This window comes from Loxodonta africana, chromosome X (assembly GCF_030014295.1).
Source record: "Loxodonta africana isolate mLoxAfr1 chromosome X, mLoxAfr1.hap2, whole genome shotgun sequence".
Taxonomy (NCBI): Eukaryota; Metazoa; Chordata; class Mammalia; order Proboscidea; family Elephantidae; genus Loxodonta; species Loxodonta africana.
This window is the reverse complement of record NC_087369.1, coordinates 40,589,156-40,598,639: the sequence shown is the minus strand read 5'-3', so window position 1 is coordinate 40,598,639 and position 9,484 is coordinate 40,589,156.

Here is a 9,484-nt window from a genome sequence, read left to right as displayed (position 1 = left end):
GGGCAGTTCTACTCTGTCCTATAGGGTCGCTATGAGTCGGAATCGACTTGACGGCACTGGGTTTGGTTTGGTTTTTGGTTATATACCTCAAAGTCACAAACCACTTATTATATCACTGCAGTTCTTCAAAGTACAAAACCAAAACAAACAAAAAATAAAAGAGTGCTCCAAAAACATTAAATATACAAGATATTTTAGCTGATTTGCTACTGTGGACATGATGTGAAAGCTCAAATAGAATTATAACTAGGAGGGCCAAACAAAATGAAATATACCATTACTATAGAGATCTCGATACATTTATATACAAGTCTACTTCTTAAATTCATTCTTAGAGCCCTGGTAATGTTAATAAAGCACTCAACCTTTATTGGTATGGTTTATGACACCTAGACCCCGCAGCATAATTACTTCCTTTTTCATATCGGGTTACATACTTATATATGTTTGAAAATGCAGATTTCTATGCAGTCATATTTCAATGTCTACAGTGTACCAATATCCTATGAAATCTGTTTTGATTCAGACTTTTACAATTTATGTGCAAAGTATTATTGCAAAGGAGTAAAGTAACAGGGTATTCATAAAATATTTATAGAATGCATAATATAAAGACACCCACTTATACATCTATGCCAAAGCCAATTCCAGAAAGAACATCCACAATGATCACTCAATTTTGCACATACTACTCAGGAGTGTTCAGTCATGTGCACATATCTAGAAAATGAGTCAATTTAGAAAACAAAAGAGTCAACCCTTTTGGTAATATAAGGAAAATTGCTGCTTATTTAGCTTTCCTTGTAGTTCAAGACAAAGTTATCTAAAATTTAGCACATAGGCAGTATTAGTACATTAAATGTAAAATTCAAGAGTAAAGAAAAAAAAGCAATGCTAGAAATTCAAATTCAGACCCAAAATTAATAAACTGAAAACAATCTGTTTACAGAAAAAGCATTTCAAATTTTAATAATTAAATGATTTGCAATAACAGTTTTGCACGTAACTGCCTCTTACCAAAAATGGAAAACAGACTGCAAACTCTGCTGTAAAAACCAGATCACCTAAAAGATCTCTTTAAAAATTTACTGTGGGGGGTGGGTGGGCAAGATGGTGAAGTGAATGGTCATTCCCATTTATCCCTTAGCAACTAACCCACCGAACAATGAGTAAAAACAAGAGACTGAGAGCTCAGAACTCCAGGCGTCAGCTGAAGTATTGGAGAGTCAAGGTAAATGCAGAAACAGGGGAGAGGTGGAGCAAGGACAGCACCAAAGCTGGGAGAGCCTACCCACTAGCATCTGGAGCACTCACTCACCACAGCCATTTTGGAACAGGGTTGGGCAAAACCCCAAACAAAGAACACAGAATGGGAGCTAAACTGAGAAAGCTGTAGCCCAATTTATAAGGCTGAGCAAATTGAAACTGGGAGTTCATGGGCCACGCACTTGGAAGGAGGTGAAGGGAGACCATAGTGCTGACAGACAGTGCTGTTGAATTTAATTAATTAATTAAGGGCATATATGCAAAACCAGCAGCCAACATTATATCAATGGAGAAAGATCGAGAGCCTTCCCTTTGAGAATGGGAGCAAGACAAAGATGTCTGTTATCACCACTTTTATTCAACATTGTACTGGAAATCTAAGCCAGAGCAACAAGGCAAGAAAGAGAAATGAAAGGTATCCAAATTGGAAATGAAGAAGTAAAACTATATTTGCAGATGCAATGATCCTATATATAGAAGATCCAAAAAATTCCACAAGAAAACTGCTGGAACTAATAGAAGAATTTAGCAACATCGCAGGGTACAAGATCAACACACAAAAATCAGTTGGATTCCTTTACACTAACAAAGAGTACTCCACAAAAGAAATCAAGAAAACAATATCATTTAGGATTGCCCCCAAAACAATAAAACACCTAGGAATTAACCTAATTAGGGACATAAAAGACTTACACAATGAAAACTATAAAACACTACTATACTAAAAGAGACCTACAAAAATGAAAAGATATCCCGTACTCATGGATTGGAAGACTTAATATAGTGAAAATGTCAATTCTATCTAAAGCAATCTACAGATACAATGCAATCCTGACACAAATCCCAACAACATTCTTTACTGAAATGGAAAAACTAATAACCAGCTTCATATAGAAAGGAAACCCATTGCCATTGACTCAATTCGGACTCATAGCAACCCTATAGGACGGAGTAGAACTGCCCCATAGAGTTTGCAAGGAGTGCCTGGTGAATTCGAACTGCAGACCTTTTGCTTAGCAGTCATGGCTCCTAAACAGTACACCACCAAGGTCTCCATGGAAAGGAAAGAAACCCCAAATAGCCAAAGCAATATTGAAGAAAAAGAACAAAGCAGAAAGCCTCACAGTCCTTGATACGAAAACATACTATATAGCCACTGTAATTTTTTTAAATCAAAACAGCCCAGTATTAGTTCAACGAAAGACACATAGACCAGTGGAATAGAATTGAGAACTGAGAATTCAACTCAGCCATCTATGGACAACTGACCTTCGACAAGGGGCCAGAGCCCATTCAGTTGGGAAAAAACAGTGTCTTTAATAAACGGTGCTGGCAAAACTGGATATCCACTTGCAAATAAATGAAACAGGACCCATACCTCATACCATATATGCAAATTAACTCAAATTGGATCAAGACCTAAATGTTAAACCTAAAACTATAAAATTTCTGGAAGAAAACATAGGGAGAAAATTATGGAACCTAATCTTTCATGGAAACCCTGGTGGCAAAGTGGTTAAGTGCTATGGCTGCTGACCAAAAGGTTAGCAGTTCAAATCCACCAGGCTCTCCTTGAAAACTCTACGGGGCAGTTCTACTCTGTCCTATAGGGTCGCTATGAGTCAGAAACGACTCGATGGCAATGGTTTTGGTTTTTTTTTTAATCTTTCATAAAAATAGGATAACAAACATAACAATAAACCCATGACCAGAAGAAGACAAAATAGATAAATGGGACCTCATAAAAACTGAAAATTTATTTTCATCAAAAGACATTATCAAAAGAGTAAAAACAGAACCTGCAGATTCAGAAAAAATCTTCGGAAACAGCATATCAGATAAGGGTCTAATCTCCAAAATTTATAGAAAACTTCAACAGCTCAACAACAAAAGGAAAAGCAACCTAACTGTAAAATGGGCAAAGACGTGAACAGAAGCTTCATCAAAGAAGACATCCAAGCAGCCAGCAAACACATGAATCACACACAATCATTAGCCTTTCCAAAACTCGTTGCTGTTGAGTCAATTCTGACTTATAGCGACCCTATAAGACAGAGTAGAACTGCCCCATAGGGTTTCCAAGGAGGGGCTAGTGGATTCAAACTGCTCACCTTTTGGTTAGCAGCCAAACACTTAACCACTGTGCCACCAGGACTCCTTTGCCAGTAGGGCTCCAGTAGCCATTAGAGAGATGCCAATCAAAACTACAAAAAGATACCATCTCATCCCAGCTAAAATGGGACTGACAAAACAACAACAACCAAAAAACAAAAACAGATGACAAGTGTTGACAAGGATGTGGGGAGATTGAAACCCTTATCCACTGCTGGTGGGACTTTAAAATGGTGCAACCAGTATGGAAAACGATATGACACTTCCTCAAAAAACTAGAAATAGAACTACCCTACAATCCAGCAATCCCACTCCTAGAGACATACCCTGGAGACCTAAAAGTAGTGACATGAATAGTTACATGCACTCCTATGTTCACTGCAGCTTTATTCACAATAGCAAAAAAACGGAAACCACTAAAGTGCTCATCAGTGGATGAATGGATAAGCAAAAGGTGGTACATACAAACAATGGAATGTTATGCAACCATAAAGAATAACGATGAGCCCATGGAACAATTATAAAATGGATGGACCTGGAGGGTATAAAGATAAATGAAATACGTCAAGCAAATAAGGACAAATATTGTATGCTCCCTGTTTTATAAGAAGATGAGAATAGACATGTATAAAGAGACCAATGTTCAATGGTGGTTATGGAAAGAAGGGGAGGGGGGGGAAGCACGCTGTAGATCGTAAATACTTGTTACGTTTGGTGTTGGGAAAAATGGCACTGAATGTGGGCATAGTGAGCACAGCATGACCAATGTAAATGATGCCACTAAGAAGCGCTCATGAGGGAAGGACGCATGTGTAGGGTAATGCTATTCAGTTATATGCATCCCCTCCCTAATGGAATCAGCTGTGCTCTTCCCCGACGCACGCTGGGGATGAGTTCAGGATGGACTCGGGCTAAGGTACAAGGCCGGGAGTGGCATGACTGGGCCAGCGGCCAAGCCAAGGAATGCCTTAGCAACAAGAAGGAAAATATCTGGGCCTGGACATGAAGTCCCTGGGAACACTGACTGCCCAAGGACGTGGGAGAAGAACAATGAGCCTTGGTCCTAACTGAAATGGTATAGAAGCTTGGGTCCCTTGTTAGGTGGTTGCGGAAAATACTCCAGCCGGCTGCCACTGGAGAGCAGCTGCTTGCCTGTGTCAGTAAGTTTCCCTGAACGTATGAATCTGGAAAGGGCTATGTGTCAGTTCTTCGGATTATCTGCCAGGACGCACAGTTAGGGTCTTTCCTTGCTGGGGCTGTCCCCCGAGAAGTGGCGTAGTCGGTGGGAATCCGAAGGGCACACCATGCCTTCCCAGATGCATGGGGAAAAGCTGGCACCGCTGGGGGAAATCCCAGGGTGGCCAGGGACACGTGCCCTGGGACCACTAGCCCAGGCTATTGACGCTTGGGGACCTGTACGTGAGTACAGGGACGCCCCGAAAACGCCAGGGGGATTGCTGCAGTTACTAGAGTCTTTGCATGTTGAGAAAGAAAAGAAGGCTGCTCGTGTTTTGGTTGCAGGAGTTGCGTGGCCACTGTTGTGGGCATGGCGATATTCATGGGAGGCCCCAAAGCAAAAACCAGATTGCCCTGCTGAGGCGGCTTGTGTGGGGTGGCTTCTACGGGCAGCATTGAGAGGGGCATCGGATGCGGAGCCAGCTGCTGGGTCCTAATTAGGCAGCTGGAAGCAGAGCTGCAACTGGAGGGTTTGCGTGCAGCATATTCCTCCTCCACTGAAACATTAGTGCCCCGTTTGCGGAAGCAAGAGGCATCTTTGGGGAAATCCCAGGGTGGCCAGCCACCTCTACGTGGGGAGGTCTGGCCCGTATGCTTTTCTGTGGGAGAAATCCCGGGGTGGCCAGTGAAGCTCGGCTAGCTCAGTCAGTAGAGCATGGGACTGGAGCTAGTTGGAGGGGCTAAACAGGTCCCTGAGGCTGAGAACACCCTGTAACACCCAGTGCAAAGCAAGAGTTAAAACAGCAGGAAAAAAAAGGAGTAAAAATTCTTCAAGATACCTTGAGTTGCGCGACCTTGAAGAGACCTCAGAATTCTCTGAGAGCTGCCCCCGCCGAGCTGCAGCTGCAATGGTAAGGGGAAAACTAAAAGAGGGAGGCCCACCTCCAGGTTACCAGGCAACTGGGCTGGACCCATGCTTGTGCTTGGTGTGGTGGAGGCGTGGCCCCACAAATGAGTGAGGGCTCTGCCAACTTTTCCCAGATCTTCTTTCAGAAATAATTAAGATTGAGGATTAAGCCTATTTTCTCTGTCACCAATGAGGAGCAAAGGCCTAGTGTTACAATTAAAGTCCAACGAGGTATACTTTGGGTCTGAGATCACTATGGTTGAGACACTTGCCCCAGCCTGACTATGGATAAGTCCCCTGGGGCCCCTACAAATCCTTATTGTATGTACTGACGATGTTGATGTGTTAATGCACACCTTTGTTAACTTTTGCCTCCAAGTCCTGATGGGAATTGCTGCAGTTAGGGCCGTTTTTAGAGGGGCTCAAGGAAACCGTGACGTGGGCTATAGCTAACAGTCTGGCCATTGAGTCTGGCCACTGACAACCCTAAGACTGACATATAATGCAAGCCCCTATAGAAATGAGACATCTGGACAAAAAAATAATAATAACAAAATCAGTTCTGTTCCTGATAAGCTTTTGTTACTTGTGTGGACAGTCATCAGAAAAGCCCCCGTGCTGAGAGTAGAAAACAGCCAAAAAACAGACCGGTCTTAACCAGCTGACTGCAGACGCTGAAGCATTGTCCGCTCCAGAGCAAAGAGATGTGCAATCGACCACCTCCTGGATCTAAAAGAGGACCGTCCATGGTGATTCACACACCATCCTAGACTGGGCCTACACGCATGGACTGCCACTGTCATCAGAAAATGCTGGATAGCACAGGAAAGCTGATCCACCTAAAATCTGTGCAGGGACAGATTCCCGAGCCAGCAGGCCAGGGCCTTCTCGGCAGGTAAATCATATTGGAGCTTTTTATCCTATACAGAGGCTTCCACTGGATCTTGAATGAACTCTTCACACTCTTTATCACCCCAAGACACAGGGGCAATTGAGCACTTCAACAGACAGGTTTAAATGGCTGATGGGAGGGGACAAGACAACCCCAGCCTGAACCATGCATCTCAGACGAGCAGTCTGGGGTCTCAATGCAGCAGTTTCCTACAAGGGCATTTCTTATTCATGCTGTTTGTGTTGATCAAACTGTCTATTCTATAAAATCTGTTTCTTTGTTGTAGAATTGTTCCTAACAAAAGATCTGGGTTCCACAAAGGCACTGACCAGAGCCCACGAGAGGAGGCCAAGACTACGGCTCCCCTGCTGAGGGGTGGGAGTCTCCCTCACCCCTCGACTAGAGGTGTGGCCAAGGTGCGCAGGTGCAGGAAGCCCTCCGCTGGGTGACAGGGACCGGAGACCACACACTGAAATGATCATACACTGGACCCCCACTAACAGCTATTGATGGGTACGGGGGCGGGGCCGTCAGGGTTTGCCAAATCAAACTAGTGCTGCAGATTGGAAGGCTACTCCCAAAGGCCTACAAAGTATACCTAGCCCTGATACCGGAATACATTCTGGGCAGAGATATCTTATTGGGGCTGGAGCTGCAGACCTCTGGTGAGTTCCTCCTGTAAGTGAGAGCCATAAAAACTGTAGTACGAGGTAATGCTAGATGGTCCCCTGTGCAGTTGCACTCCCCAGCTCGGGTCAGGGCCCTCAAGCAGTGCCGCCTTCCTGGTGGGCACCAAGAAATCATTGAGGCTGTGCAGGAGCTACACCCAGTGGGGATTCTGGGACTGGTCAAGAGCCCCTTCCATAGTCCTGTCTGGCCAACACACAAGCCGGACGGCTCCTGGAGAATGACAGTAGGCTACTGGGAATTGAATAAGGTGACTCTCTCCCATTGTTTGCAGCTGTACCCAACATCGCACCCAAACCCAGTGCCGTCGAGTCAATTCTGACTCATAGTGACCCTAGATGGGGCAAATGGGGGAGGCGTTGGGCATTTACCACTCGGCTAATGCATTCTTTACACTCTACACTCAGCCAGCCAGGACCAGTTTGCCTTCAGTTGGGAGGTGAGGCAGTGGACTTTTACCGTGCTCCCACAAGGGTACTGGCATAGTCCCACCATATGCCATGGCATGGTTGCCACTGACCTCAAGCGGTGGATTCACCCTACTGAGGTGGTCGTATTCCACGATACTGATGATGTCATGCTGACCTCTGACTCGTTTGCTTCTTTGCAGCTGGTGAGGTAGTCATGTACCTCCAGTCGCGGGGATGGGCAGTGAATGAGGGAAAGACACAGAGGCTTGGTTTGTTCGTCAAGTACTTGGGTGTTATCTGGTCAGGTAAGACGCAAGTGATGCCTGAAGCGGTGATAGACAAAGTTCAAGCCTACCCTCGTGCAGAAACTGTGAAACAACTATAGGCAATTTTCAGGCTCCTGGGGTACTAGCACCCCTTCACACCCCATTTAGCCCAAACCGTACGGCCCCTATATAGGTTAGTGAAAAAAGGAAGTGAGAATGGAGAGAGTTCTAGAAAGTAAGGGTGTGAGAAGAAGAGAGAGCCCATAGGAGAATGAGTGGGAGAGACAGAGACACAGAGTGTGAAAAAAGGAGCAGTGTGGGACTGAGAGACAAAGGAGGAGTGAGGCCTTCCAGCAGGCAAAGGTCTTTGTAAAACAAATACAGGGTATAGGAGTGTTAATATAAGGTCAGCCGTGCCAATTGGACATAGCCTGTTACCCCGAGGGGTATGGGTAGGGCCTGTGGCAACAGTAAAGCAACAAGAGAGTGCCACTGGGATTTTAGTCCCAGTTGTGGCGAGGAGCAGAAGAGAGGTACAGCATGTTGGAGAAAGTCATGTGCAGTGTATAATGCCCGACTGCAAGTGGAAGCACGCTCTTATAAAGGGCCAAGTTCCCCTTTGCTGGAAGCATTGGAATAGGACTAATACCTCTTGTCCCCTCACAGTGATGAGTTGGACCCCCTGACAACAGTGTACCAGAACCCTGCTAGTTGTTGCCAATAGTTGGTTAAGGAAGCAAAAGCAAAGCCTTTGGGCAGGGGCATACCCATTGCCCAAGGGGTGGCTTTTGACATGTGGCTTCCATGGGTGGCCATAACTGCCCTACAACTGGGTGGGGCGCTGTACCTGGGGGCGGCTGCACATAGCTGCTAATATTTACACCACCCTCCCCAGTGTTCCCAGCAATTGGCAAACTGTAACAGCCCAGCACAGATACCAGCACACATCAAGGTGGTTTGGCCCCTTATCCCTGTTCTTGCCTTAGGCCACCACTACAGATGTGGAGTGGCAGGTAGAGGTGCTAGCGAGACACACCACAGCTGCACTTAACAACACCAGGTGGGCTATCACCCTTCTGAATGGGGAGACTCAACAAATACAGAAGGTCGTCCTTCAGGGTAGGATGGCCCTTGACATCCTGACCACCCCCAGGGTGGCACCTGTGCCATGACAAAAACTGAATGTTGCGTGTATAGCTCTGATGCCTCTAAAAATGTGTCTTTAGCTCTGCAGGATTTGCAGCAACACATCACTGCTATCAAACATGACACTGCTGACCCTGTCTCCAGCTGGCTGCACCTGGCAGACAGACTTCTGGGTGATATTGGGACTCTTATTACTATGTCTTTTCCTGTGTTGCTGGTTATACTGAGTATGTGGTCTGGTTTTGCAATGCTCCTCTGCATACCAAGTCCAAGGGCTATCACAGAAGAGGGGGCAGTAAGATTGTAAGGACATTAGGAGGATATGCAGGGGCGGACTGTAGGGTAATGCTATTCATCTATATGCATCACCTCCCTAATGGAATCAGCTGTGCTCTTCCCCAAAGCATGCTGGGGATGAATTCAGGATGGACTCAGGCTAAGGTACAAGGTGGGGAGTGGCATGACTGGGCCAGCAGCCAAGCCGAGGAATGCCTTAGCAACAAGAAGGAAAATATCTGGGCCTGGACATGAAGTCCCTGGGAACACTGACTGCCCAAGGACGTGGGAGAAGAACAATGAGCCTTGGTCCTAACTGAAATGGTATAGAAGCTTGGATCCCTTG